At 53.9% G+C, this 27,733-nt stretch overlaps 1 long non-coding RNA gene across 1 annotated transcript in view; it reads left to right on the top strand.

Annotated features, from left to right (window-relative positions):
* LOC125326874 overlaps nt 1-27,252 on the top strand; it is a 231,631-nt gene extending 204,379 nt beyond the window's left edge. The window contains exon 3 of the long non-coding RNA XR_007204050.1: nt 27,190-27,252. This is a non-coding gene — a long non-coding RNA (uncharacterized LOC125326874). The remainder of the gene's footprint in view (nt 1-27,189) is intronic.
* Nucleotides 27,253-27,733: the final 481 nt, after the last annotated feature.

Genomic DNA, 27,733 nt, shown 5'->3' with positions numbered 1-27,733 from the left:
TCCTAAACCCCCAGTGCTCCGAGTTCACGTCATTACCCTCAGCCTGTAATTAACTTCTCTGAGCTCTCTATAAATCACACCGAGCTCGAAGCTCTCATTCTGTGAGGTTTCTGTCACTGCCCATGATCAGCCCCACACAGCCACGGGTACTCCCAGAGCCTGCCCTCACAGATCTGGGATCAGTCACTTCCAGCTTTGCCCCAGATCCCTCGGGAATTTAGATCAGTCACCTGCATAGGCTTAACTTAATTTGGGGAGGGGATTCTGCAGTCAGGGAAGGCAAACCCCACCTTTAATCCCCTCAGACTTCAGTTTCTCAGAATGAATGGCAGAGTTCCCATCCCTGGGGGGATTTAAAGCCCTGTGGATGTGGCACCTGGGGACAGGGGGCAGTGTGGCCTTGGCAGTGCTGGGGAAGGGTTGGACGCAGGGCTCTGCAAACCCAAATGATTCCAAATTCCAATTACCTAAACCTGTTATTTAATGAACTGGTTTCAGTGTTCATAAACACGAAATAGAATCATTTTTCACAGTGGGCTTTTTTTGCCAATTTATTGTTAAGAAGTAGATCAGGTGCCAGCCAGCTGAGTACTCAGTCTGGATTTATAGCAGCAATTACAGGAGTGTTTGCCGTGGCTGGTGAATTGGCTGTAGCCAAGCTTTGAGGTGGCCAAGGATATCCTGTCAGATATCAGGGAGAAATCCTGGCTGGGAGGGTGGGCAGGCCCTGGCACGGGGTGCCCAGAGCAGCTGTGGCTGCCCCTGGATCCCTGGCAGTGCCCAAGGCCAGGCTGGACATTGGGGCTGGGAGCAGCCTGGGACAGTGGGAGGTGTCCCTGCCCTGGCAGGGCTGGGATTGGGTGGGATTTCAGGTCCCTTTAACCCAAACCATCCTGTGAGTTCATGATTTAATGATGATCATGACTGTTACAAGTTTAAGCCTGATGGAGGTAAACATCCCTCTTATCCCAGCACTTCACAACAGCAACAAAAAAAGACAAACTTTGCCTCGGGTTTAGAATTTCCTCCCTTCATTCAGAGTGTCCCAGTTCAGTCTCCATCCTGCTGACACAAAAGCTGAAGGAATAAATAGAAATCACTTTTATGCAGGACTCTGAAGGCTTCAAATAATGACATAAGTTGTTCACGAGGACTGTTCCCAGGAAGGTCCATGCACACAACTTATGGCCATCAACAGTTCCTTTAGGGTGAGTGTCCAGTACCAATTCTTTGGGGGAAAGAGTAAACAAGAGAGGAAATCCTGCCATCACTGTTTGCTGCATTGCTGATCTCCCAGTCACATTCCTGTTGGAATTGTTACTCCAACTGCAAACTGATTATCTCTGCCTCACTTTGAGCAAGGGAGGGAAATCCTCACTCACCATTTGCACTGAACATTTTTATTGCCCTGCAGTGAGGAGTAACTTTGGGGTTGTTTTGTTTCTGCAGATGGCAGAAGAGGATTTGAGGAGGGTTCTGTTCCTCCTTGGACTTCAAATGCTCAATCAGTTTTGTATTTCCCAACATGGTGAGGGTGGTTTTAATTGAGCCCCTCTGCTGGTCTGAACAAACACAATTAGGAGAATTAAGAAAATTCAACCAAATTGAGACTGACCTACTTCATATTGGCAAGGGCTCAATGTGAGCCAGCAAAAAAGCTTAATTTAACTCCTAAAAGTTTGTATTGTGCAAACTCTTTAAAAAAACACTGAGAAGCTGGGAGACAAAAAAAGCAACTAAAAAGTATTGATGGAGAGAACGTGCTTGGTCTGGTATCACATGGGATGTCATGAGCATTAAGCTCTGTGGAGGTATTTTACAGACAAAAGTCAAACATTGATGTGTTAGGCAGAAACATAATTGGCAAGAGCTCTTGGCTTTCCCAAGTCCGTTTTAATGAGGTGCAGCTCCCCTGGCTCCTGGTGGGGCTTGTGCCCCGTGGGGAGGGGACAGGGCTGGTTGCCCCAGAGGATTGGGAGCCCTGCGTGAAGAGGGATCCATTCCAGCCGTGTGTTCGTGTGGAGATTGCTGAAGGAGGTTCTTTACCTGCTGGGTTCTCCTGGCAGCATCCCCACTGAGGACAGAAACAGGACAGGAACAGGACAGAAACAGGACAGAAACAGGACAGGTGTCCTGGGACAGCATCCAGGGACAGAGCTGGGAGCGCTCCTGGCAGGGAACATGCTGTGGGACAGAGGCTCTTCCCTCTTCCAGGAAATCCAAGTGCTGACAATCATTTCCTCCTGTCTCATCCAGGCAGAACCTTCCAAGAGCCAGATGTGACCCTGTCAAACTCAAAGCCAAAGTCCAGTGGCTTCTCCGAGCCAGGATAGCGCTGGGTGCTGACCCAGCTGCTCTGCTCAGGAGGTGCTCAGAGCCTAGGGACCATTCCAGAAAGCAGATGGGTGAAAATGGTTTCTGAATGAATGGCTTCTGATGGTTCTGCTTCTAAAGTTTACTCTGGGAAGAGCAAATAAAAGGAAACAAGTTTTAAAATATGCAACTCTTGGAGCTTTAATGCTTAAATAAACGCGCTCTTTGCTGCTCTGTGTTAATAGCGGGCACTGCTGTTATGGGGTCATTCAGAAAATACAGAGGGGACAGGAGAGTCTGGAGCCCAGCAGAAACAGCATCTCCCATCCCAAAGGAGCATTTTTCTTGCTGTGCCTTCATCCTTCTGCAAGTGTGTTCTACGAGACCCTGCAGCCTCATCCGAGGAGAGGCGGTGGCCGTGTGTGGCCTTGTGATGGAGCTCGGCACAGCACAGGAGACAGGGCAAGGGACGGTGGCACAAAGCTGGGAGGAGCGGCTGAAATGGAACGGGCAGGGCCTGAGGCCGGCAATTGCCCTGCACAGGAGGCAGAACTGCTGCCCTGGGCAGGGCCCGGGCTGGAACAGAGCCCGGAGAGGGGCTGGAGCCTCCTCCCTGGGATATTCCAGAGCCCTCTGGACACGCTCCTGTGCCCTGGGCTCTGGGATGGCCCTGCTGGAGCAGGGAGTGGCACCAGTGACCCTCTGGATCCCTTCCAGCCTGACCATCCCGTGAGTCTGTGACTCTGTAGTGACTCTGTCACATTCCAAAGCCAGGATGTTTCAGCGCAGCCATCGCCCTTCAGAGCCCAAGCCTTCCCCTCTGCAGGGTGACACTGAAGCTGTTTGCAAAAGCACTGTGCTGCTGCTGCTGCTGCTGTCCCAGCCCAGGGTGGGTCTGCTCACGGAGCAGGCTGGGCACACCCCGGCAATAACTCACGGGACTGGTGGTCCCTGTGTGTCACCAGCTGCCTCCCAGCCCTGGGGCAGGCGGTTCACCCCCTGAACTCTCAGCTTTCTGCCTTTTCCAGCCTGTACAAAAGGTGACGAAGGAGATTCTGAGAAAGAATTAATTCTAAGCAGAAATTTTGCAATTTCCCAGCTTTCCAGGGGATCTCCAGCAGAGGGGAGGCGCACTCAGGCTAAGCACGAGAGCAGCTGATGTGACCCCATCCAGGTTTGGTTTAATCAGCCCACATTTCATCTGACCACCAGCTGGGAGAAGTTCACAGCCATCCCAAGGCTCTCTCCAATTCAGGGATTGATGAAAGGCAGGCTGGCTCCTTGGGAAAAGCTGCCAGGATGAGATCAGTTCCATCCAAGCCTTGTTTAAGCAGCTGCTCCCTTCCCATGGCAGCTCTCTTGCCACCCTCTGCTCTGGTCCCCAGCTCTGGCAGCCCATCTGCCATTCCAAACCAAGGAAAAAGGCACCACAAACTCCTCCTGAGTCCTCTGCACAGCCAATTTCAGCATCCTTTAGGGAAAAGCAGCACCCTTGGAGCAGGGCCAGCTCCAGTCCCGGGTGTATGGGAGCACCAGGGCTCTGTGGGATGGGCTGTCCAGAGCTTCTGCTGGACCCCAGAGAGCTGAGCTGCTCCGCTCCAATCGCTTCTCCAGAGCTCCTGTCCATATTCCTGCAATCTCCAGGACAGACAAGTCCCTCATCTCTCCCCCCGTGACAATGAGCTGAGCCCTTTCCCACGTTCCCCGGGATAATCTGCTGTGAGAACATATGGAATGGTTACAGGAAAATCTTGATGGAAGTGACACAACTTGCCAGGATGTTCCGTTTAATAACCCCAAAACATGGCTACTCACAAAAAGCACAGTCATTCCCAAGAAAATGTGTTTTCCCAAGCTTCCTACGACCACGCAGCCACTACCCACTGGCGTTCCCGACACTGTGACTCCAAACATGGAACAGCACCAGGGAGCCACCGCCATCACTGCACATTCCTGGGAGGAACTGGGAGGGAGGCAGAGCTCTCTGAACACGAGGAATGCTGCCAGGCCAAACGTGTTTCCACAGACTCACAGAATCCCTAAGGCTGGAAAAAAGTTCGGAGACCATCAAGCCCAACCATCAGCCCAGCAGCAGCTCCACGGTCACCATGGCCTCAAGTTCCACATCCACAGTTTTCTGTTCACTTCCAGGGATGGGGGCTCCACCCTGCCCTGGCCAGTCTGTTTAAATGATTTACAAACTTTTCCATGGTTTTTTCCCCAATATCCACCCTGAGCCTCCCCTGGCCCAGCCTGAGGCCATTCCCTCTCCTCCTGTCCCTGTTCCCTGCCAGCAGAGCCCGACCCCCCCGGCTGCCCCCTCCTGTCAGGGACTTGTGCAGAGCCACAAGGTCCCCCCTGAGCTTCCTTTGCTCCAGCCTGAGCCCCTTTCCCAGCTCCCTCAGCCTCTCCTGGGGCTCCAGCCCCTTCCCAGCTCTGTTCCCTTCCCTGAACATACTCCAGCCCCTCCATGTTCCAGAACTGTCCCCAGGACTGGAGGTGTGGCCTCAGCAGTGCCAGCACAGGGTCAGGCACTGCCCCGTCATTCACATCTGTAATGGCAGGAAAGTGGGACCTGTGCGAGAGGACAGGACAGGTGACACACACACACTCCATGGACAGGGCTGTCACTGTCAGCATCATGGCCCTGAGATGTCACCCCGAGATGTCACCCCGAGATGTCACCCTGAGGTATCCAGTCACCCAACTGCTGACCCACAGACCTCTCCCTGGCTGGTCTAACACAAGTGGAAGAGCTGCCATCCTGGCTCTCCTCCATGGGTCCATGGGCAGCACAGAACGGCCTGGTCTGCAAGGGACCCTAAAGCCCATCTGGTTCCAGTCACCCCTGGGATGTTCCTGTAGGGCCCAAGGCAGAACAGCTCTCCAAGAGGTCAGGCCCTGTGAGCCCTCGGTGCTGCTTGGGAAAAATGCAAACTAAGGAATAATCCCACAGGATTTTTGATCTGCTATGTTTTATGCAAAAGGAATTAACCTTTGTACCCCAGGGCTCCATCTTATCAGTCCTATCCCATGCTGATGTCCTCTTCCAGAAGCTTCTTGCTCAGGAGTCTTGAATACGTTTTAAAAATTCCTACATAAGCAAAAATGTAGCAAAGGTGAGTATGGAAAACTTATGGCCATCTTCAGTGTGAAAACACCCAGGCATTAGTGTTCCCCACAGAAACACACCTGTGAATCCAGAAAATTCCACTGGATATTGAATCCCGATGACCATCATTAGTGACCTGCTTTCCCTCACATGCACCAGGGATTTATTGGGGTGCCAGGTGATTTAACAGCTTTTCTGAGATGTCAGAGAGCGGGAGGAATCTCCTTCTGCTTTAGCAGGTTTTAAATCCGTGGAATCTGAATTTCACCCAGACACGGGACCCCTGCACCCCCCAGTGCAGCCCCCCAGTGCCCCCAGCCCAGCTGCTGTGAGGTGCTGACAGGGACTTGGAGAGAATAAATAATGAAATGGGCCTCTAACCACCAACAACACCGATGGTGCTGGGCAAAAATACCCATCCAACAGATTCCATCTGCAGTCAACTAAAACAATGTGAGCTCAGTCCAAGGACAATTTCTCCTTCTTTTTCTGGGCACCTGCTTTCTCGTGGGATTAAAGCGTGTTGGAGGGGTCAGTCTTCCTTTGTGACCTCTTGACGGCCCAGGGCAAGGATGGATGGGATATTGGGAAGGAATTCTTGGCTGGGAGGGTGGGAAGGGGCTGGGCTGGAATTGCCAGAGCAGCTGGGGCTGCCCCTGGATCCCTGGCAGTGCCCAAGGCCAGGCTGGACATTGGGGCTGGGAGCAGCCTGGGACAGTGGGAGGTGTCCCTGCCATGGCAGGGGTGGCACTGGGTGGGCTTTGAGGTCCCTTCCCACCCAAACCATTCCAGGATTCCATGATTCTCTGACAGACTAAGTTGAAACCATGTCCCAGATAAACCCCAGGAGGGGAAAGGAGCCCCCCAGGCCCCCAGGCTCTGTCCCCCCGGTCCCCACCCTGCAGCTGCAGTTGGACCCCGGAGCAGCCAGGACTGTGTGCAGAGCTGCTGCCTGGCAGAGCACTGGGTGCCCCGGGGCTGGTGAATGGGCTGAGCATGGGTGTGTGCAGAGAAACCTGCCAGGTTTCACTGCACAGGTCCCCAAAGCCAGCAGCTCTGCTGAGACTCGCTGCTGTCTCTGTCTGTGGCTGGCTCAGGCCTGTCACTGCTCTGGGACTCAGTCACTGCATCTGAACAGAGGCTTCACCTTCAAAAATAACAATTCCTAATCATTTTCAGCTGGGTTTAACAGTGACTGTGGCAGATTCTGAATGTCTTGTGATGGAAAGACTTAATGCCTATTAATTAGGATCAGTATTACTATTTTTATGTTAAGTCTCCATGGTAATAATTCTGTTCTGGAGGGTGCCAGGGGAAAATTTGGTTTGATTTTGATATGAAGAGTTCAGACCATTGCCACAATACTCTCAGTCTCTCAGCGGGGTCACTGTGAAAGACAAGATGCAGATTTTGTCCCTTTTCATCAGTTCCTGAGAGGATAATTTTTAGAGAAGCAGCTACTCATAATTTCAGGAGTTCAAGCACAGCAGTGCCTGTACATGTAATTACATTTCCCTTACCAAGTTGATTCCTTGTGAGATTGCTTTCTAGTGTGCAGAATTTCTTGTTTGAAATTCCACCAAGCAGAGCTCACAATTTCCTTGTCTGATACATTAAACCCCCTTTTTTTTAAAGAGAAACATGGATCAATCCACGCACACCATGAGAGAGTCAGCTCTTGACTTCCTCTGGGTTAAAATATTCCAGCTGAACGGGGGTGGGGGATTCTGCATCCCATATTGTTCTTTTTTTCAGGCTGTTTTTTCCAAAACTCATTTAATTCTTGCTTTTGTTGTGTTCTCAGTGTTTTCTGGTTCTCATCTGAACACTCTTCACTTTTTCCCCAGAGCAGGGACACCTCCCACTGTCCCAGGCTGCTCCCAGCCCCAATGTCCAGCCTGGCCTTGGGCACTGCCAGGGATCCAGGGGCAGCCCCAGCTGCTCTGGCAATTCCAGCCCAGCCCCTCCCCGCCCTCCCAGACAGCAATTCCCAATTCCCAATCTCCCATCCAGCCCTGCCCTCTGGCACTGGGAAGCCATTCCCTGGCTCCTGTCCCTCCATCCTTGTCCCCAGTCCCTCTCCAGCTCTCCTGGAGCCCCTTTAGGCTCTGCAAGGGGCTCTGAGCTCTCCCTGGATCCTTCCCTTCTCCAGGTGAACATTCCCAGCTCTCCCAGCCTGGCTCCAGAGGGGCTCCAGCCCTGGAGCAGCTCCATGGATTCCTCTGGATCTCTCCAGCAGCTCCAGGTCCTGCTGTGTCCTCTGCCCAGGGTGCCCTGGGCACGCCCTCAGGACAGCTCGGGGACAGTCCCAGCTGCTCCAGAGGGGCCGTGCAGAAGGAGAGGACTGTGCCCACCACTCTGCATTCCCTGGCTCCAACAGGGCACTGCCACAGGCTGGGAAGGAGCTCTCCCACAGCTCCCTGCACCCAGGATTTGCTCTTCTGCCTTGGATGCGAGAGAGCTCGGCCACATGTGTGGGGAAGGACCCGAATAACCGCTCTGGTCTGAGAGCGTGGCCCTAAACCCTCAGCATTGTGCGAGCTGCCGGGGCTCTAGGAGGATTTCGAAGGCCATTTCCCAAAGATGTGCTCAGCAGTTAATCCCAGCTTGGTGGGAGAATGGGATAAAGGCTTTGTCACTTCTCACAGCAGGAAGGGCACCGCTGGCAGAGGAGCGGGAGCTGCTGAAGGCTCCTGCTCCAGGCAGCTCAGGCAGCCTGGGAATCGCTTCCCTCGCCCTGGCAGCACCAGAACTCGCTGCTCAGGAGGGGCTGAGGGGACAGGGATGGTGGTGGCCCTGGGAATAAGCTAGTGGCCCTGGGAATAACCTGGAATGAACGGAAAGAGAAGCGTGATCCATCCAAGCACCAACCCAGTGGCAGACAGTCCTGGGCAAACACGAGCAACAGATCACTTCTTGTTTTTCTGGTTTTGAACGCAAAACCCTCCCAGTCTGAATAAATATATTTTTCAGTTTTGGCTCCTCTATTTGTTCCATGATTTATCCCACACTCAATATTTCATCTTCACCTTGCAAAAAGTGGGTACAGCTGCACTCAAAGGAAAAGTGTCATTTGCTTCTAAAATGCTTCTAAATGCTTTTGTTTGCTTTTGCTAGGGCCCTTTTAGGCTGTTTTATCTTTGAAGATGTGTACTGCTATTTCCAAAATGAGATGACATGTTGAGATACAGTAAAGGCATAATGGAAATTCAGATCAAAAAATCGGAAGGGTTTTGGCTGAAACTGTTCACCAAATTGAATCTAATTTGCAAAAGATTGTGATCAATGCCAAACTGAAGGTTTTGGTGTAATTAAGCCGTTCCACCTGTCTTGGGTGATTATTGCCTGCTCTGCATCACTGATATTATTCTCACACTGTCTTTTTAAATGTGGAGATTGTGATGGCAATGGGAAGATGGCACTAACAGATTAAAAAATAAGCTCATTTGGGGTTTTTTATAAGCAGAGCTCATTTTTTGATCCAGAACCTTCTCAACTCATTTGCACACAATACCAGTGGAAAAGGTACCTTTCCCCCCCTTTCATTTTGCTTTCCTGTGACAGTAAAATAGCAAACAGACTTTTAAAATAATGACTCCCAGTTTGAAACCTTGACTAATGAGGTACAGTCTGGTTTAACAGCATTGTTCTGAAGGTTTAAAAACAGGGAATTAAAATGAGATCATTCTCACATTAACTGCAGTGGCCACACTTCCCAAACTCCACTTCAATGGCTGCAAGGTGCCCAGGGTGGCACTGAGGAAACCCTTGGCTGCTTAGGGCTCCTCCTGGACACACCAAGGGGTGGCTGCAGATTCAGGGATCACCAGAGACACTTTTCCAAGGGAGCGGGACCCAGAAATGAATCCGAATTCTCCTGACCCCCAGGTGTGGGAGAGGCCCAGCCCAGGTTGGGAGAAGGAGGTGATTTACTGAGCTCTGCTGTGATTGCATCTCCACTGGAGCAGATAATGATGGGGATTTTGTGCACAGCCCCCACAGAGCTTTGGGCAAATAATTAAAGCAAATAGTCCACTATTCCTTGATTAATCTTGTCTGCTTGTTTTTTCTTCTCCTGGCGAAACATCCTTGTGCTTATTCCTTTTTCTTTGGATACATTTATTGTTCAGATTTATCCCTCATTCAGATTTATTTGAAGAATATTTAATTTTAAACTTCGGCGGGGACCATGGCCTGTCCCGGCGCTGGGGTGGCAGCAGGGCCAGGGCAGTGGCAGTGCCCGTCCCCCGTGCTGGCCCTGTTGGGGCACTGCCAGTGCTGGGGACAGGGCTGGGGTCCCTGGGAACAGCACATGGAGGGGCTGGGGCAGGGCTGGGGAAGGGAACAGAGCTGGGAAGGGGCTGGAGCCCCAGGAGCGGCTGAGGGAGCTGGGAAAGGGGCTCAGGGAACAGGGACAGGACAAGAGGAAACGGCCTCAAGCTGTGCCAGGGGAGGTTCGGGTTGGATGTTGGGAAAATTTCTTCATGGAAGGGGTTGCAAAGCACTGGAATGGGCTGCCCAGGGAGGCTGGAGTGCCCATCCCTGGGGGGATTTAAAGCCCTGTGGATGTGGCACCTGGGGACAGGGGCAGTGTGGCCTGGGCAGGGCTGGGGAAGGGTTGGACTCGGTGGGCTCGGAGGGGCTTTCCAACCCAGATAATTCTGTGATTCCTGGTTGCTCCACATCCAAATCCCATGCTGGGTGTGGCCAGGGGGGTGCAGTCCCTGGCAGGTCAGGATGAGGAGGGGTCTGACCAGCCCAAAACGCTGCTGTGAGGAGCAGGAGCTTCCTTTGCCAAGGCTCCAGAAACGCCTCATCTCCTGACCAGGACGACAGCGGGACCTGCCTGGTCTGGAGTTAATTCTGAGCTTCATTTACTGACCTTACAGTCTCTGTCTGGGGTCTGGCAGCTGGCTTGGCTTGGTTGTGGCTCATTGGCACCAGACCTTGGTGAAGAGGGTCCCCCCAGTGACTCTGGTTCCTGCATGTGCCAGGCAAAGCACTTCGGAGCTCTAAAGTCACAGCAACAGAAAAGAAGTGTCATTTTACAGCCTAGACAATGGCAGCACAGGACAGAGCCTCTCTGAGAGCTGAGCACTTCCGTGAAAAATCTACATGAGATATAAAACAGCTCGGCTCAGATATTGATTAAGGGCTGAAACAGAAGTAGTTACAAGTAATTTATTCTTTATACCCTGACATAATACAGGAATTATTTAATTAGGAACAGAATTATTTACAGAAGGTGCATTTGTGGCGAGCTTAAATCAATAGGTTTAGTTAATAAGCAAAAAATATAAATCTAGGTGGAGTTTAATTAACTGCAGTTGTGTCAGCAGTTCTGTGAGTGCATCCCACTGGCAGCAGCTCGGGGTAATTTTTATGGATAGCTCACCTTAAAATGAATTCCTTTGTGCAAGTTTCATGCTCTCCTTTAAAACACTCTTCACTTCCCTGTGTTTAATGGGAACAGATGGGATTCCTGCTCCTCACCCAGCCCCGAGTGTGGCTGATGAAGATGTTTCATTAGACAGGAGTACCAGGGAAGCTGTGCCAGGGCCCCAGGAGAGCTGCAGAGGGACTGGGGACAAGGCCTGGAGGGACAGGAGCCAGGGAATGGCTTCTCAGTGCCAGAGGGCAGGGCTGGATGGGAGATTGGGAATTGGGAATTGCTGGCTGGGAGGGGGGGGAGGGGCTGGGCTGGAATTGCCAGAGCAGCTGGGGCTGCCCATGGATCCCTCCATCCCTCAGTGAAAAGTCACTTTTCTCAGTTAGAAATGCAGTTCCTTTTCCTGAGCATGAGCCCCTTGCTGAGGGAAGTCTGCTGCAAAACCTAAAAATGATTAAGGAACATCAGAGTTTTGGACCTTTGGAAGACAGTCCTGCCTTTCTTGGGCAAATCTGTAATTTCAGAGGGAATTTCTGCTTGGATGACGACCCTCTGGCTGCTTTTCTTTCTTTCATATCAGTAGAAATGGAAATACGGATTCACTTAGAGTTGGATCAGTCCAGAGGTTACAGAATTTATCCTCAATGCTTTAAAAACAGAATGTTTTTTGGAAGAGGAATAACTTTCTCTTTTCTCCAGAGGCAGCAGGAAGGATGGAGAACATGTTTCCTATTTTATTGCAGTATTTTTCAGCGAAGGAAAGCCCAGCATATTCCTGATCTGTTTGATAACATTCCTGTTTCATGCTCACAGAAAAGTGAGGGTGAGGAAAATAAAACATTATTCATTCATCTCATTCCCATGGTTTATCATAACAGAGATTTATCTGAGCACAGGAGGAATCACTTTCTCCTTCATGCCAAGCTCTTGAACTGGGATTGAAGCCACTGACTTGTTTTAATTAACACTAATGCTCAATTAAATCAAGTAAACATTAAGATTCATGAATTACAACCTTCAATTATCAAATTATTTGAAGGCAGCTTGTCAGGATGCAGCCACACAAAAGCCTAAGGCGAGGAATTCCGCCCGGGAGGCTCAGGAGCCGTTCCAGGGGGTTCTGTCATCTGCAGCCTGACAGGATCCAGGCACGGCAGCGTCCACCAGGAGCATCCCAGCCCCTGGAGCCCCCGGCCCTGCAGAGCTGGGCGAGACAAAGTGTTATACACTCCCTGCCTGTTGGTTTAATTTGTGTGCAGTTGAGGTGTCAGGATAAAAGATGACAGATTGGCCCTGTCAATCAGATTAAGAAGAGAATAGCAAAACTAATTTGGCTTATCATCAAGAGAATAAATCTTGTTGGGAAGGCTGGCGTGGTGTTTCCTTATTCAGAGCAGCTCCCTCTCGCAGGAGCAGCCTGGCCACCACCCGAAGGCAGCTCTGGGCTCTGGGCTGGCACTGAGGGCTGTTGGCCCCGGCAGGAGCGAGGTTTCACTGCAGCCTCCTTGCCTTGGTGTGCTGGGAGAGCAGCCCAGGAGGGGCTGCCCCAGCACTGCAGCAAAAACCTGCTGCCCTCAGAGCTTCTGTCCGGAGCACAGCAGCTGCTCATGGCTGGGATTCCCTCAAACAGGGGTCATGGAATCCTGGAATGTCCTGGGTGGGAAGGGACCCACCGGGATCACCCAGCCCAGCCCCTGGCCCTGCCCAGACCCCCCAACAACCCCAGCCTGGGCATCCCTGGCAGCGCTGTCCAAACGCTCCTGGAGCTCTGGCAGCCTCGGGGCCGTGCCCATTCCCTGGGGAGCCTGGGCAGTGCCCAGCACCCTCTGGGGGAAGAACCTTTCCCTGAGATCCAGCCTGAGCCTGCCCTGGCCCAGCTCCAGTTGCTCCCTGGGTGCTGTCCCTGTCCCAGGGAGCAGAGATCGGAGCTGCCCCTCCACTTCCCACCAAGAGGAAAGTTGCCCTGATTGCATTGTGCATTCATTTATTCAACATCCAAGAAATTATTTGGATAATGCCCAGCGGAGTAAAAAAGCAGGGGCTGTGCACGGGCAGGTGTTGGCTCTCAAGGAGCCATTCCCATGGAGTGTGAGACCCCCTCCTGCACCAGCTCTGGGCTTGGAGCCGTGTGACTCGAGGCACAAAGGGCTTCTAATGAAAGCACTGATGTGCATCCTGAAAAATCAGCATTAATTTCTTAATTCTCCACATAATTTCTTAATTTCAGCGCGGAGCTGCTGTGGCTGGGAGTAGCTGTCAGCCCAGCTGTCCCACGCTGACCCCTCCCACCCGGACAAGCATCATTTCCTGCCCAGCAAAGTGGGACGCAGACAGCTGGTACTGAGCAGGAGTTGGAGGAGCTGCGCTGCTCTCCCAGCACTGCTGGACCTTTCCCCCTCCAGTTTCAGCCCATGTAAATCCTGTTTGCCCAGCCGCACTCAGCGCTGGCCCTGCAGAGCTTCCTGCGGGGAATCTCCCGACTGGAAGCAGCTCCAGAAGAGCAAGGCTGGAGAGGCAGCAGTTGACACCAGCAGGTTTTCATTCCCACTTCTGGTTCTTAGGGCTCTTTTGTCTTCCTTTCTTTTCCTTTATTTTCCCAGCCACAGCTCTTCCTCCTTCCCACCTGGAAGCGCAGTTGGATTTGCTTTACTGACCCTCAGGACCTGCGTGCTGAGCTTTATTTATGAGCCAGCAGGTCCCGAGCAGTGACACGGAGAGTGACATCCCCGTGCTGCTCCGGGGTCCCGTGCCATCATTCCGTCACTCCTGCAGTTCCCTTTGCCTGGCACTGCTGGAACCGGATCCGGTGATGAGCTGGGGGCGATATTTGCCCTCCAGCTTATCGGGAAGGATCAGCTGGCCTTGGAGAGGTGGCAGGAGCGTGGGGTGGCCACATCCGGAATGGATATCTCCGGAAGGATCCGGCTGTGGGAATGCAGCAGGATTCATGCCTGGGGACACTTGCTGCTCCTCGGATTTCCTGGGAGGCTCCTCTTTCCTGCAGGGACTCGGCCCTTCCAGACTGGGGAGCTCCCTAAGCCAGGGAGCCACTGCGAGCATGAGGCTCAGCCCAGAGGGTGAAATCACCCTGGAAGGTCTCCCTTACTGCCTGAGAGGGGCAGGAGCTGCCCGGAGTTGATGGACAAGGGATAAATCAAAGGTGTAAGCATGTCCCGGGAGCGGCTGCTCAGAACCCCAGAGCGGTTTGGGTTGGAAGGGGCTCTCCAGCCTATCTCATTCCATCCCCTTTCCCGGGCAGGGACCCCTCCCACCAGCCCGGGGTGTCAGAGTTCTGTCCCCAGCACCGTGAGCAGCTCAGGGCACCCCAGGTCTCTGTGACACCTCGGGGCTCTGCGGCACAGACGACAGAGCACAACACCACAGCAAATACATCAACCAAATGAATTGTCCGGCTCTCCGCCTGCTCCCTGGCAGACGAGAATTGATGCCGGTTTTCCCCGAAGAGGTATCAGTCATGCGGCTTCACTGCTGGCTCTGCCCTGTGGCACTGCTCACATCCATCTGTGTCGTGCCTTGCCCTGCCTGCAGGACGGAGGTGCCGCATTACCGCAGGCCTGGTTCCTACGGTATATCACCGTGTCCCACAGCCACAGGGAGGAGGAGGAGAGAAGCTCCAGCAGGCAGGAATTGTGCAGCAAGATTGATTGATTTAATTATTTTACAAACTCTTTTATAGACTTTTTTCTTTATAGTCTAATTGGACAAAGGATCAGCCACCCCTTGGGGTGATTGGCTAAAATCCTAAAAGATCCATTGTCAAAATATTTTCTACTATACCATAAACAAGACTTTCCAAGGTTGCAGGTGGCTTGGTTGTTTACATTCCCTGCTACCTCTTCTGTGAGAGAGAAAAGTCTCTCACTGACTTAGAAAATAGCAAGAAAGTCCTCGCTAGCAGCATTTTTGTATCTACAGTGCTGCACAGGTGAAGCAGCTCAGCCCTGAGCAGTGAGATGCCCTGGTTTGTTTCACGCCGGCCTGTGGGAGCTCTTCTTCCATCGAACCCAGAAATGACGGGCTGGGGTAAAGGGCTGTGCCTGCAAGCACGCTTTGCAGGGAAACACAGAAATCGGTGACAAACAAGCCCTGCTCTGGACACCCCAGAGCCTCCCTGCCAGCTGCAGCCACCCTGGCACAGGGATCACCACCTGGGAGCTGCTGTCTCACCTGGAGCCGTGCTCCTTCCCAGGGCAGGTGGAATTCCTTACACTGTGCTGCACGATCCCTTTTGCCAGGCTGGAATCCAGGTGGCTGCACAGCACTTCTGCACATAACCACAGAACCATGGAATTGTTAAGGTTGGAAAAGACCTCGGAGAACACTGAGCCCCCCCTCTGCTGCCCAGTGTCACCCTGCAGGGGGAGGGTGAGCGCAGTCCCTGTTCCTCTGCCCGTGGGTAGATGTGGTTTGGGTAATTTCTAACTGGGTCACAGGTTTCTGGCAGACAGAACCAGCCAGGAGCTGTTATCTCATCTGGTTTTACAGAGCTCCGACAGGCTGCTCAGGAGGAATCCCCATCACCAGGGCTGTCCGTGTTGCTGCACGGCAGAGCTGTCACTGCCAGCTTTCCTCTCAGGATTTAGAGTGGGACCAGTGCAGCAGCCCCAGCTCCGGCCTGGGGACTGACCTGCTGCCCCCACCTCTCACCCGGGCACCTGGAGCCTGCTCCTGCCCTCTCTGCCCCTCCCACCTGGCCTTTGCAAAGTGCAGCACTGGAAACACTTCCAGCTCATTACTGCAGGAAAAATCCAGCCTCAGGGAGGTTTGGAGTGCCTGTCCCTGGAGGTGTCCAAGGAAGGCCTGGACGTGGCACTCAGAGCTCTGGGCTGGGGACAAGGTGGGCATCGGGCACAGCTGGGACTCTGTGATCTCAGAGGACTTTTCCAACCTCTGGGATTCTGGGATTCCTGGATTCTGGGGTTCTGGGGTTCTGTGTTTGTCCTTTCTGCCCAGCCATTCCCTGTGGGGCAGCTCAGAGGCTCTGCCAGAGTGATTTGCTCTCAGGAAGCACGGTGTAAAGAATGCAGAGTTTAATGAATTTTTATTTCCCTGAGATTCCACTTGGGGTTGGAGGGGAGAATGAAAAATCTTCTGGTCTTGTAGAATACTCAGTTCTAACCTGACGAGAACAGTGGGGTTTTGATTGCTTATTTTGAAGAAGCCCAGAGTGTAAGACTGAAATGACGGCCAGGAGAAGATACTTCCTGGACCACTCCAGCCCCAGCTGAGCTCGTGCCCAAGTGATGTCCCAGGGCTCAGGGGGGCTTGGGCTCCCATTCCCCTGCTCTGGGTTTTCTAGGAAGGGGCTGGGTGCTCCATCCTCCTCTCTAACCTCCCCCAGGGAAACCTTGCTTTGGGCAGCCCTCACTGTGTTCCTTCAGGCTCACTCTGCAGCAGGTGTGAGGCTCTCCCCTCTCCTGGCTGCCCAGTTCACCCAGTCACCCATAACTGCTGGGAGCAGTCAGTCACAGTGCCCAGGGCAGAGCGCTCACACAGGAATACCTTTGGCAAACTGGGAGGGCAGGACATGGAACAAAGACATCTTATGGTGTAATTGCAGTTAGAGACTAAAAACCATCCCTTGGTTTCCAGTAAGAATAAAGAAATGTGTGATAACTTTGCACAAAGCCTCTGCTCATGGCCAGGTCCCTGCACTAGAGCTGCCCAAAGACTATGGAATATTTATAAATATCCCTGAGGCTTTTTGGGAAAATGGTTGCAAACAAAAGATTCAGGAGCCCCAGGCTTTAAAGTCGGATCTGTTTGGATCTCTGCACACACAAATATTGCTGCACACACAAACATCAGCCCCTGCTGTTGCTGGAGGAAGATAAAATGTCAGTGGGACCAATAAGGTACTGGACTTGCCAGCCCTGTTAGCACTGCTGGGCTGACGTGTGTCCGACCAAAGTGGGATAAACCAGCCTGGGAATGTCCGACAGACACAGGGGGCCACATTTAATGTGCACCTCGCTTTGCTGCTTCCAAGCCTGGTGCTGCATTTGCTGTAAATGGTTCCTGTTATGCAAATTTATTCTGGTTACACTTGTGGTTCCCATCGTCCTCACTCCCACACTGTGTCTGTTGCACAGAGAAGGAAGCGCTGGGATCGGGATAAACACCTCTGCTGGATGAACAACTGTGTTCTGCTGAGAAAGGGTTCATGGAAACAGCACTTCCAGCCAGTTTCATGAGTCTCTCGCTCTTTGTTTCGCCTTTGGGTGAAGGAAAGGTTTGGAATCCTCAGACCTTTCACAAATAAATGGCATTCTCAGAATGTGGAGAACACCCGGAGCTGCTGTTTGACCCGATGGTTTTTATGGCCTTCACATCAGCGACAGTGTTACCCAATTCAAACCATTTTCATGAAACACAAGTCACCCTTTTTTCCCACGTTACCTGGGCTTCAGGAAGATGAGCTGTGCTGCAGGGACAGAAAACAGGAGTCCCCTTTAGAGACACACGGAACAGCTGTGGGCACTGGGGCTCCACTCCAGCACGGCAGGAAATGCAACAATTCCAGTTATTCTGGAGTTAAAACAGACAAGTCCAGACACTCAAAGGACTTTGTGGCCATAAGCTAAAACACAACGAGTTCCACCTCAGCACGAGGAAGAACTTCTCTGCCCTGAGGGCAGCAGAGCCTTGGGACAGCTGCCCAGGGAGGGGTGGAGTTCCCTCTCTGGGGACAATCCAACCCATCCGGGCGTGTTCCTGCGTCGCCTGCTCCAGGTGACCCTGCCTTGGGATGGTCTCCAGAGGTCCCTTCCCAGCCCAAGGACTCTGTGACTCTGTGCAGCCCAAAGCAGCTTTGCTGTCTCTGTCCCGGTGTGGGAAGCGTTTGGGCTCAATGGCCTTGGAGGGGATTTCACAACTTGGTGTTTCTGTGATTCCACGACTGAGCCTCAAATGTTCCTCTGTCACTTCTCAAAATCCCCTGGTGGGAGCGGTGAAAGCGAACAGTGCCAAATGTTTTAAAGCTCACCTATAAGTTCTCAGAACACTCTAACAGCTTATCAAAATCAGATTCTAAAAACACGTTAAAAATAACACACCACATCTTAAAGGCCAGTAAAGTTTCTGTACTTCCTTCTGGATTTCTTTACTTTATCTCCTACTGTCCACATCTTTTCTCCTGTCCTGTATAACTTAGGGGGTGATCTGACCCTGCTGTGTGTCAGCCTGGAGCTGGCAAGGCAGGGCTATTGGATTTGTTAATGCCTGGATTTTTTCATGGTTTCCTTTGCATGTTTTGACACACTTTCTTTACTTCTGGTTGCACCCTTCCTCTGAAACCTCCTGAAGCCTCAAGTTTCTCTCTTGCAGACTGGAGTGTAATTAGGTTAAGATGTTCTTTAGGTAATTTTAATCCATGTATTATTTTTCTTCACCAGAAAGTCCAGACTATGAACAAACTTTCTGTGTTCAATGCAAAGGTCCAAATGGCCACTAGAGACTTATATTGTGTTGATAAGGAAGACATATTCAAGTGTAATCTGGAAAAAAGATCATATCAAACTGATTTATTTTAATGTTATCTGAGTATTGAAAACCGCCCTGGAAATAACAACCTACTCATAATTTTAATTTGTAAAGAAAACTTGTTTGCGTGACAGCAATTAAAAATATCAGCTCAATATCTGTAGAACACAGACAAGGCAGAGCTAATTTATTTTATAAACTTAGTGAGCACGTTTAACCTCAGTCTGCAGGGAGAGTTCTCCATCTCACATGTAGATAAAGCCTCCTCTGCAGATGAGTAACAGTGCGAGGAGGGTCGAGTTACAGCGCAAATGGGTTTGGAATGGAAATCAAGCAATCTTCAATAAGCAGTTTATAATAAAATTAAGAAAATTCTATTAGGCTCCATTGCCATTAGTTTCCATTAGTTGTTTCATTTGTAGGAACTGCCTTCTAAGAATAAATGCATTTTCCTGCTGCATGGAGCACGGATATCCCAAACAGGGCAAGGCAGCTGGAAAGAGTGCCCAAGGCCAGGAGCTGGGAACGCTGTGGGCCCCTCAGGAGCATCCCCTGGAGCTGAGCCCAGGTTTCCATGGCTCCCACGGCTGGGAAATGCTGCTCCATCCTCCCAGGCAGAGCCAGCCAGGGGCCAGGCACCGACAGGGCCTCGTGTGGCTGCAGCCTCACCGGGGCAGGGGAAGGACAAGGGGACAGCTGCAGGTCCCTTCCCACCCCATCCAGGGTGGGACTGTGCGATCCCGGGGCTCTGGCATCAGGCCTGTTTCACCTGGAGAGCTGTGTCCAGCTCTGGGATCAGCACTGCCATGTCCAGCTCTGGGATCAGCAGTGCCATGTCCAGCTCTGGGATCAGCAGAGCCGTGTCCAGCTCTGGGATCAGCAGTGCTGTGTCCAGCTCTGGGATCAGCACTGCCGTGTCCAGCTCTGGGATCAGCAGTGCCATGTCCAGCTCTGGGATCAGCAGAGCCGTGTCCAGCTCTGGGATCAGCACTGCCGTGTCCAGCTCTGGGATCAGCAGAGCCGTGTCCAGCTCTGGGATCAGCAGAGCCGTGTCCAGCTCTGGGATCAGCAGTGCTGGGTCCAGCTCTGGGATCAGCACTGCCATGTCCAGCTCTGGGATCAGCAGAGCCGTGTCCAGCTCTGGGATCAGCACTGCCGTGTCCAGCTCTGGGATCAGCAGAGCCGTGTCCAGCTCTGGGATCAGCAGTGCTGGGTCCAGCTCTGGGATCAGCAGAGCCGTGTCCAGCTCTGGGATCAGCACTGCCATGTCCAGCTCTGGGATCAGCAGAGCCGTGTCCAGCTCTGGGATCAGCAGTGCTGTGTCCAGCTCTGGGATCAGCAGTGCTGGGTCCAGCTCTGGGATCAGCAGTGCCGTGTCCAGCTCTGGGATCAGCACTGCCGTGTCCAGCTCTGGGATCAGCAGAGCCGTGTCCAGCTCTGGGATCAGCACTGCCGTGTCCAGCTCTGGGATCAGCAGTGCCGTGTCCAGCTCTGGGATCAGCAGAGCCGTGTCCAGCTCTGGGATCAGCAGTGCCGTGTCCAGCTCTGGGATCAGCAGTGCCGTGTCCAGCTCTGGGATCAGCAGTGCTGGGTCCAGCTCTGGGATCAGCACTGCCATGTCCAGCTCTGGGATCAGCAGTGCTGGGTCCAGCTCTGGGATCAGCAGTGCCGTGTCCAGCTCTGGGATCAGCAGAGCCGTGTCCAGCTCTGGGATCAGCACTGCCATGTCCAGCTCTGGGATCAGCAGTGCCGTGTCCAGCTCTGGGATCAGCACTGCCGTGTCCAGCTCTGGGATCAGAAGTGCCGGGTCCAGCTCTGGGATCAGCAGTGCCGTGTCCAGCTCTGGGATCAGCACTGCCATGTCCAGCTCTGGGATCAGCAGTGCCGTGTCCAGCTCTGGGATCAGCACTGCCATGTCCAGCTCTGGGATCAGCAGTGCCGTGTCCAGCTCTGGGATCAGCACTGCCATGTCCAGCTCTGGGATCAGAAGTGCTGGGTCCAGCTCTGGGATCAGAAGTGCTGGGTCCAGCTCTGGGATCAGCAGTGCCGTGTCCAGCTCTGGGATCAGCACTGCCGTGTCCAGCTCTGGGATCAGAAGTGCTGGGTCCAGCTCTGGGATCAGCAGAGCCGGGTCCAGCTCTGGGATCAGCAGTGCCGTGTCCAGCTCTGGGATCAGCAGAGCCGGGTCCAGCTCTGGGATCAGCAGTGCCGTGTTCAGCTCTGGGATCAGCAGAGCCGTGTCCAGCTCTGGGATCAGCAGTGCCGTGTCCAGCTCTGGGATCAGCACTGCCATGTCCAGCTCTGGGATCAGAAGTGCTGGGTCCAGCTCTGGGATCAGAAGTGCCGTGTCCAGCTCTGGGATCAGCACTGCCATGTCCAGCTCTGGGATCAGCAGTGCCGTGTCCAGCTCTGGGATCAGCACTGCCATGTCCAGCTCTGGGATCAGCAGTGCCGTGTCCAGCTCTGGGATCAGCACTGCCATGTCCAGCTCTGGGATCAGAAGTGCTGGGTCCAGCTCTGGGATCAGAAGTGCTGGGTCCAGCTCTGGGATCAGCAGTGCCGTGTCCAGCTCTGGGATCAGCACTGCCGTGTCCAGCTCTGGGATCAGAAGTGCTGGGTCCAGCTCTGGGATCAGCAGAGCCGGGTCCAGCTCTGGGATCAGCAGTGCCGTGTCCAGCTCTGGGATCAGCAGAGCCGGGTCCAGCTCTGGGATCAGCAGTGCCGTGTTCAGCTCTGGGATCAGCAGAGCCGTGTCCAGCTCTGGGATCAGCAGTGCCGTGTCCAGCTCTGGGATCAGCACTGCCATGTCCAGCTCTGGGATCAGCACTGCCGTGTCCAGCTCTGGGATCAGCAGTGCCGTGTCCAGCTCTGGGATCAGCACTGCCGTGTCCAGCTCTGGGATCAGCAGTGCCGTGTCCAGCTCTGGGATCAGCAGAGCCGTGTCCAGCTCTGGGATCAGCACTGCCATGTCCAGCTCTGGGATCAGCAGTGCCGTGTCCAGCTCTGGGATCAGCACTGCCATGTCCAGCTCTGGGATCAGCAGTGCCGTGTCCAGCGTTGGCTCCTCAGCACAGGGGGGATAGGGAGCTCCTGGAGTGGGGCCAGTGGAGGCTCTGATGATGAGGAAGGGCTGGAGCATCCCCGTGCCCAGCACAGGCTGAGGGAGCCGGGGCTGCTCAGCCTCGAGAGGAGCCCCAGCTGAGAGGGGCCCTCAGCCCTGGGTGTCCCTGGCTGCAGGGAGGGCTCAGGGCAGGGCCCGGGCTCTGCTCCGGGGCCTGGCAGCGGCACCAGAGCCACGGGCAGGGCCTGAGGCCGGCAATTGCCCTGCACAGGAGGCAGAACTGCTGCCCTGGGCAGGGCCCGGGCTGGAACAGAGCCCAGAGAGGGGCTGGAGCCTCCTCCCTGGGATATTCCAGAGCCCTCTGGTCACGCTCCTGTGCCCTGGGCTCTGGGATGGCCCTGCTGGAGCAGAGAGTGGCACCAGTGACCCTCTGAGGTGCCTTCCAGCCTGACCCATCCTGGGACTCTGAGTCTGCTCTTGGAGGCCTTTTCCAGCCCTAATGACTCTTTGATTCCACATCCCACAGAGGACACAGGCTGGTGCCAATCCCTCCCCAGTGGCTGTGCTGTCCCTGGCAGATGAGAGCACGGAGCCTTCCATTAAAATTCTGCCCAGCCTTGCCCTGGCAGCCCAGCCCAGCCCAGCCCAGCCCAGCCCGGGGGAGCTCCCCAGAGCCCTGGGCTTCCCCCACCCCAGCACTGACTCACAGCCAACCCTGCAACAAGGAGGGCTGGGGGACACATCCCTAAAAACAACAAATCATCTGTGCAAACTCGATTGCAACCCCAAGAGAGGATTTATTTGTCCTGAGAATCAATAATGCCTGATTTTTCTGTTTCTTCAAGCATCAAGAGCCACGGAGGCTGTGCAGTGTTATTATTCATGGAAAAAGATTTCCAGAGAAAATGAGAACTTTGCATGGGTAGTTTAGGTTAGATATAGAAGTGATTAGTTTTGTTTAATTTAATAGAGAGATCTAATTTCACTGCTACCTAATATTTAATATTTTTCCTCCCTGTCTCGGTTCTTCCTTTAGACTTTCATGGTACTGAAAGAGAAATAAAGAAAAAAAAGAGGCAAAGGAATGCAAAGTAAAACAAAAATGAGGCTGTTCAATCAGGCGGGGAAAAAAGCTATCTAAAATCCCCTGAATAAGGTCAAGGAAAATGAATTGTATCTTTTTCATTCAAGAAATGAATTTGGCTTGGGGCGTTAAAATCTCGAGCATTCTGAAAATGTTGGGGACACACTTACTGCTTCCGTGCTGAACCTGCCCCATTTTTGCCCAGTCTGGCTGCAGTTCCAGAGCACACGGATTATTACCAGGGCTTTGCTCTGGAATTCACCTCTTCTGGAATTCGCTCTCGGACACAGGGGCTGCAGAGCTGTTGGCACACGAGGAGGCTCTTCCTAGAAAGGGCTTGTGCCAGCAGCCAAAAAATCCCATTCTTGGAGGGGTTTGGGAACCATCTGGGCAGAGTTTGCTCTGAAACCCAACTGGGCAAGTTACACCTTGAGCAGCCCAGGTAAATCCAGTGTGGATCCTGCTCTGAGCAGGAGCTGAGACTGGGACATCCTGCCCCGGGGCAGTTTGAGGGGGTGGCTCTACACCCACAGAAAAGTCCTTTAGCAGCAGCACTATTTCGGTCAGACGTGGGGTTTTCTTCACCAGGAAGAAACTTCAAAACCTTTGGGTCATTTCCAGGCCACAGGAACACACAGGCCCCACAGAGCCCTCGTGCACTGCCCAGGAGTCTCTCAGAGGTGCTTCAGTGCCATGTGGGGTTTACTGGTAAAAATAACCCAAACTCCTTTTGCCCAGATGCCGTGGGGGGTTTGGCTGGAAAACCGAGCCCGTGCAGGTGGAGCAGGGCACAGCCCTGTGCTGCTGGGGGTGCCTGGTGTCCCAGCTGCTGATGGCCCAGGGGACAGGGGTTGTGAAGGGCTGTAGGGCCGGGCAGTGAGGGAATGGGGCTGGGCAGGGGCTCTGTCCACGTGTGGATGCACAGGGGGCAGGGCAGGCTGGCTCCTCTCTGTGAGATCTCAGAGAATCACAATCTCCTGATTTGAATGTTCTGTGGTTCTGTGGATACACTGGGGCTCAACAGGTCATGGAGCCCAGCCCCTGTCTCTGCCCAGACCCCCCAACAACCCCACCCTGGGCACCCCTGGCAGCGCTGTCCAAACGCTCCTGGAGCTCTGGCAGCCTCGGGGCCGTGCCCATTCCCTGGGGAGCCTGGGCAGTGCCCAGCACCCTCTGGGGGAAGAGCCTTTCCTGATAATTTGGAATAACTGATGTGGCCCCCCATGGAGCTCCTGCCCGTGCTGGGTTAGGGATGTCCCAGCCCATTTTCCAGCTGCCAAGCTGTGGCAGATCCATTACTCCGGGGAACAGAGTTCTGCTTTTTATCACTCTGATCCCAAGGAAACTGCATCTTATTTCCAAGATGGCTTTGTGCCCCACCAGCTCCAGCCTCTGGGCTGTACGGAGCCTCTCCTGCAAGGCTGCCAGCTCCCTCCTCTGCGAGGTCCTCACGTCTGTCTGCTCACATTAGGGCAGATGGGGTTAGAAAGGGATTCCTGCAGTGCCATGTCACAGCCTGGCTTTTGCCCCAGGTCTCTTCCTGGGGCTTCTGTGAGGTTTCAGATCTCTGCAAGTGCTTCTTGTTCTGCATTTGAAAAACGGGGATTATCTCAATTTCCCCCACAGGATGCCACAGTCCCTGAGTGCTCTGGTAGTTCCGTGTGACAGGTGTGTGAGCTGGGCTTTGTTCCACTGGGCACTCTGGGAGGCTCGCTCACAGTGCCCTGCTCTTCTCTCCTGTGTCCCTGTCTCCCACAGCCTCTCTTCAGCCCCAGTCCCACTCCTGGTGCTGCAGCCGTGGTCAGGTCAGTGCTAAAGGGAGCAGTTCTGAGAGCTGGCCCTGAAAATCACAGCTGTTCTCCCAGTTCAGGGCTGCTGAAGGGAGAGGAAATGTCACACATCACCCCAGCCTCATCCTCCTGACAGGCTCCTGTGCCAGGGTGAGACCTCAAAGCATCAGATACTGGGAATGCCACAGGAATATTCCCAGTGCCCATCACAGTCACCACATGCTTTGGGGGAAGGGTCCTTAAATCCCATCCCAATTCCACCCCTGCCATGGCAGGGACACCTCCCACTGTCCCAGGCTGCTCCCAGCCCCAGTGTCCAGCCTGGCCTTGGGCACTGCCAGGGATCCAGGGGCAGCCCCAGCTGCTCTGGGCACCCTGTGGTGCAGGAACCAGCCGGGGCTGCAGGAGCGTGGGCAGTGCCCAGCCCCACGCCCTGGGCTCTCCCGGCCAGAGCCAAGGCCAGGGCTCCTCACAGCACTCAGCACTCAGCTCCAGCTCCAGTTCAGTTCTAGTTCCAACCTTCCCAGTCCTGCCAGAGCTGCGTGTGGGGGTGGATCTCCCACTGCAGGCTGTCTGATGTTCCTTCCCTCTGTGACACCATCCTTCCTGGACAGCCCAGCGCGGGCAGCTCCTGCTGCAGCAGCAGCTAACGAGGCCTTTGCAGCCCTGTGCTGGGCGTTGTGTGCAAACAAACAAACATAAGGTAGGGCAGGAGCACGAGGGAAGGGAGAGGGGGAAAAACGATGGGAAAAGGCTGGCTGGCTCGGGAAGCTGCACAGCTGGGACTCCCCTGTGCCGTCTGTGGGGGGCTGGTCCCACACCTCCGGAGCTGGGACTGAGCTGGTCCCACACCTCCGGAGCTGGGGCTGAGCTGGTCCCACACCTCTGGAGCTGTCACCCCCCAGTGCAGACCCTGGGCGCTGGTCCCACCCTTTTGGAGCTGTCACCCCCCTGTGCAGCCCCTGGGCGCTGGTCCCACACCTCTGGAGCTGGGGCTGAGCTGGTCCCACACCTCTGGAGCTGTCACCCCCCTGTGCAGCCCCTGGGCGCTGGTCCCACACCTCCGGAGCTGTCACCCCCCTGCGCAGCCCCTGTCCCTCCCCTCGGCAGTCGCAGCTCCCGTCCCGTCCCCTGCCCGAGCCGTGCCCGCTGTCCTGGCCGTGTCCGGCAGGAGGATGCCCAGGGCAGGATCGTGTCCCGCAGCTGCTGCAGCTCCGAGCGCAGGGAACGCGAGGATGTGCTCAGCCAGCTCCGGGCTCCGGCAGGCTCCGTGTCTGCACTGAGGAGGTCTCAGTCACCCTCATCACTTGTAGGTGCCCGTAGTCCTGCCCAATAAAGGGAATGCGCTGGGCAGCTGAGATTCCGTGGGGGTGTGAGAGCTGGTGTGACCCAAGGAGGAGCTGTGAGGGAAGGCAGGAGCCCTGCCAGGCTGCAGGGTACAGGTTGATCCAGCTCGGCCTCTCCAGCACTTCTGCTCGTGCCGTTCTGCCTCATAAACCATTCTAAAGGCTGCCCTAACAGCCCCTCTTTCTTCAGCAGTCACAAACAAAAGCCAGGAAAAGGAATGACTGATTTTTCTAAAATCCTCTCCCACACCCTACCTCAGCATAATGCACTCCATCTTAGTCACAACCACTTCTTACTCTTTACTTTGGGATTTATTTTTTTTGCAGTGTGATTGCTTTTGCTCTTTTTGATAAGCTGAAATGGAAACCTCATTGTGTGTGTAAAGCTCCCAATAATTTCCCATTTCCAATGGAAAATTACCCTGCAACTGGAAATATTTTAAGAAGAATATTCCCCAAGGAAAACATAAGAACAAAGAAAACCCTACAGTAACATCCTTCTCTGTACAGGAGCAGGAATCCCAGAATGGTTTGGGTGGGAAGGGACCTTAAATCCCACCCAGCCCCACCCCTGCCATGGCAGGGACACCTCCCACTGTCCCAGGCTGCTCCCAGCCCCAATGTCCAGCCTGGCCTTGGGCACTGCCAGGGATCCAGGGGCAGCCCCAGCTGCTCTGGCAATTCCAGCCCAGCCCCTCCCCACCCTCCCAGCCAGCAATTCCCAATTCCCAATCTCCCATCCAGCCCTGCCCTCTGGCACTGGGAAGCCATTCCCTGTGTGCTGTCCCTCCATGCCTTGTCCCCAGTCCCTCTCCAGCTCTCCTGGAATCCCTTTAAATGCTTTCTGGCTGTGAAATGATTCATCCAGATGCTCCCACTTCCCTGTCTGCATTCCTGTGGGAAGTGAAGGGTGGGAGATGGGACAGCAGCCGCGCATCCCCTGGCTCTGGGTGCCCACCCCAGTGGCTGCATCTCTGCTGGGCACAGTGACCCTCCCCGGGATGAGGACGGACACCCTGGGGACACCCTGGGCTCGGTGCCCCTCTCCCCGACCCCGCCAGTGGCTCCGGTCAGGAGAGGCTGGGACTGCCCTGCAGTGCCTGCTGAGCCCTGTCAGAGACTGAAATGGTTCATGCCTCGAACACTGGTATAAAGTTTTAGAGAAGCTGCAGCCACAGAAACCTCCTTGAAGAACTTTGGACTGTAAGTCGAACTGCTGATTAGAGAAAAGGAAGCCCATTGTTCAGGCACCTCGGGCTGAGGGAAAGGTGTGCACCCACAATAGGCCAAAGCCTCCAGCTGAGTTTGGGGTGGGGGGGGAGAGCACAGCTCCCAGAAGCCAGGTTTACACAGACTCCCCTCAGTGGAGGGGGGAGAAGGAGGTTTTGGGTGCATGGCGTAACCTCTGGTGAGAGGCAATGAACACCCACCCTCCGTTACACAAACCGGCCCAGCTGTGGCATCCCCAGCCCCACAGGGCACATCCATGGGGCATTCCCATGAGAGGCTTGGCCCCACAGGGGCTGCACTGATGCAACAGACCCAGAGTCTGCTGTGAGAGACTGACCCCACCCCAGGGGGACATGGCCAGACATGCCTACCTAGCCTGAGCATATTCACCCATGGGACTCTGTGCCTTCTGGGGGGATCTTCACTAGCGAGAGACCAGCTGGAGAGGATCAACAGGACATCTCAGGATCCACGGAGTGCTGATATTTTCCTTATTCTGTCCCTGTCACTCTTTCTGTCTCTCCCACCTATTCCTTTCCTTTCTTCCTTTCCTTTCCTTTCCTTTCTTTCCTTTCCTTTCCTTTCCTTTCCTTTCCTTTCCTTTCCTTTCCTTTCCTTTCCTTTCCTTTCCTTTCCTTTCCTTTCCTTTCCTTTCCTTTCCTTTCCTTTCCTTTCCTTTCCTTTCCTTTCCTTTCCTTTCCTTTCCTTTCCTTTCCTTTCCTTTCCTTTCCTTTCCTTTCCTTTCCTTTCCTTTCCTTTCCTTTCCTTTCCTTTCCTTCCCCCTTCCCCCTTCCCCCTTCCCCTTCCCCCTTCCCCCTTCCCCCTTCCCCCTTTCCTTTCCTTTCCTTTCTCTCCCTCTCTCTCATATTTACCATCAAATAACCCCTACTATTGTCACTGCCATA

Source organism: Corvus hawaiiensis, chromosome 6 (assembly GCF_020740725.1).
Source record: "Corvus hawaiiensis isolate bCorHaw1 chromosome 6, bCorHaw1.pri.cur, whole genome shotgun sequence".
Taxonomy (NCBI): Eukaryota; Metazoa; Chordata; class Aves; order Passeriformes; family Corvidae; genus Corvus; species Corvus hawaiiensis.
The sequence above is the reverse complement of the archived record's forward strand: the minus strand, read 5'-3'. Positions and strand labels throughout refer to the sequence as shown.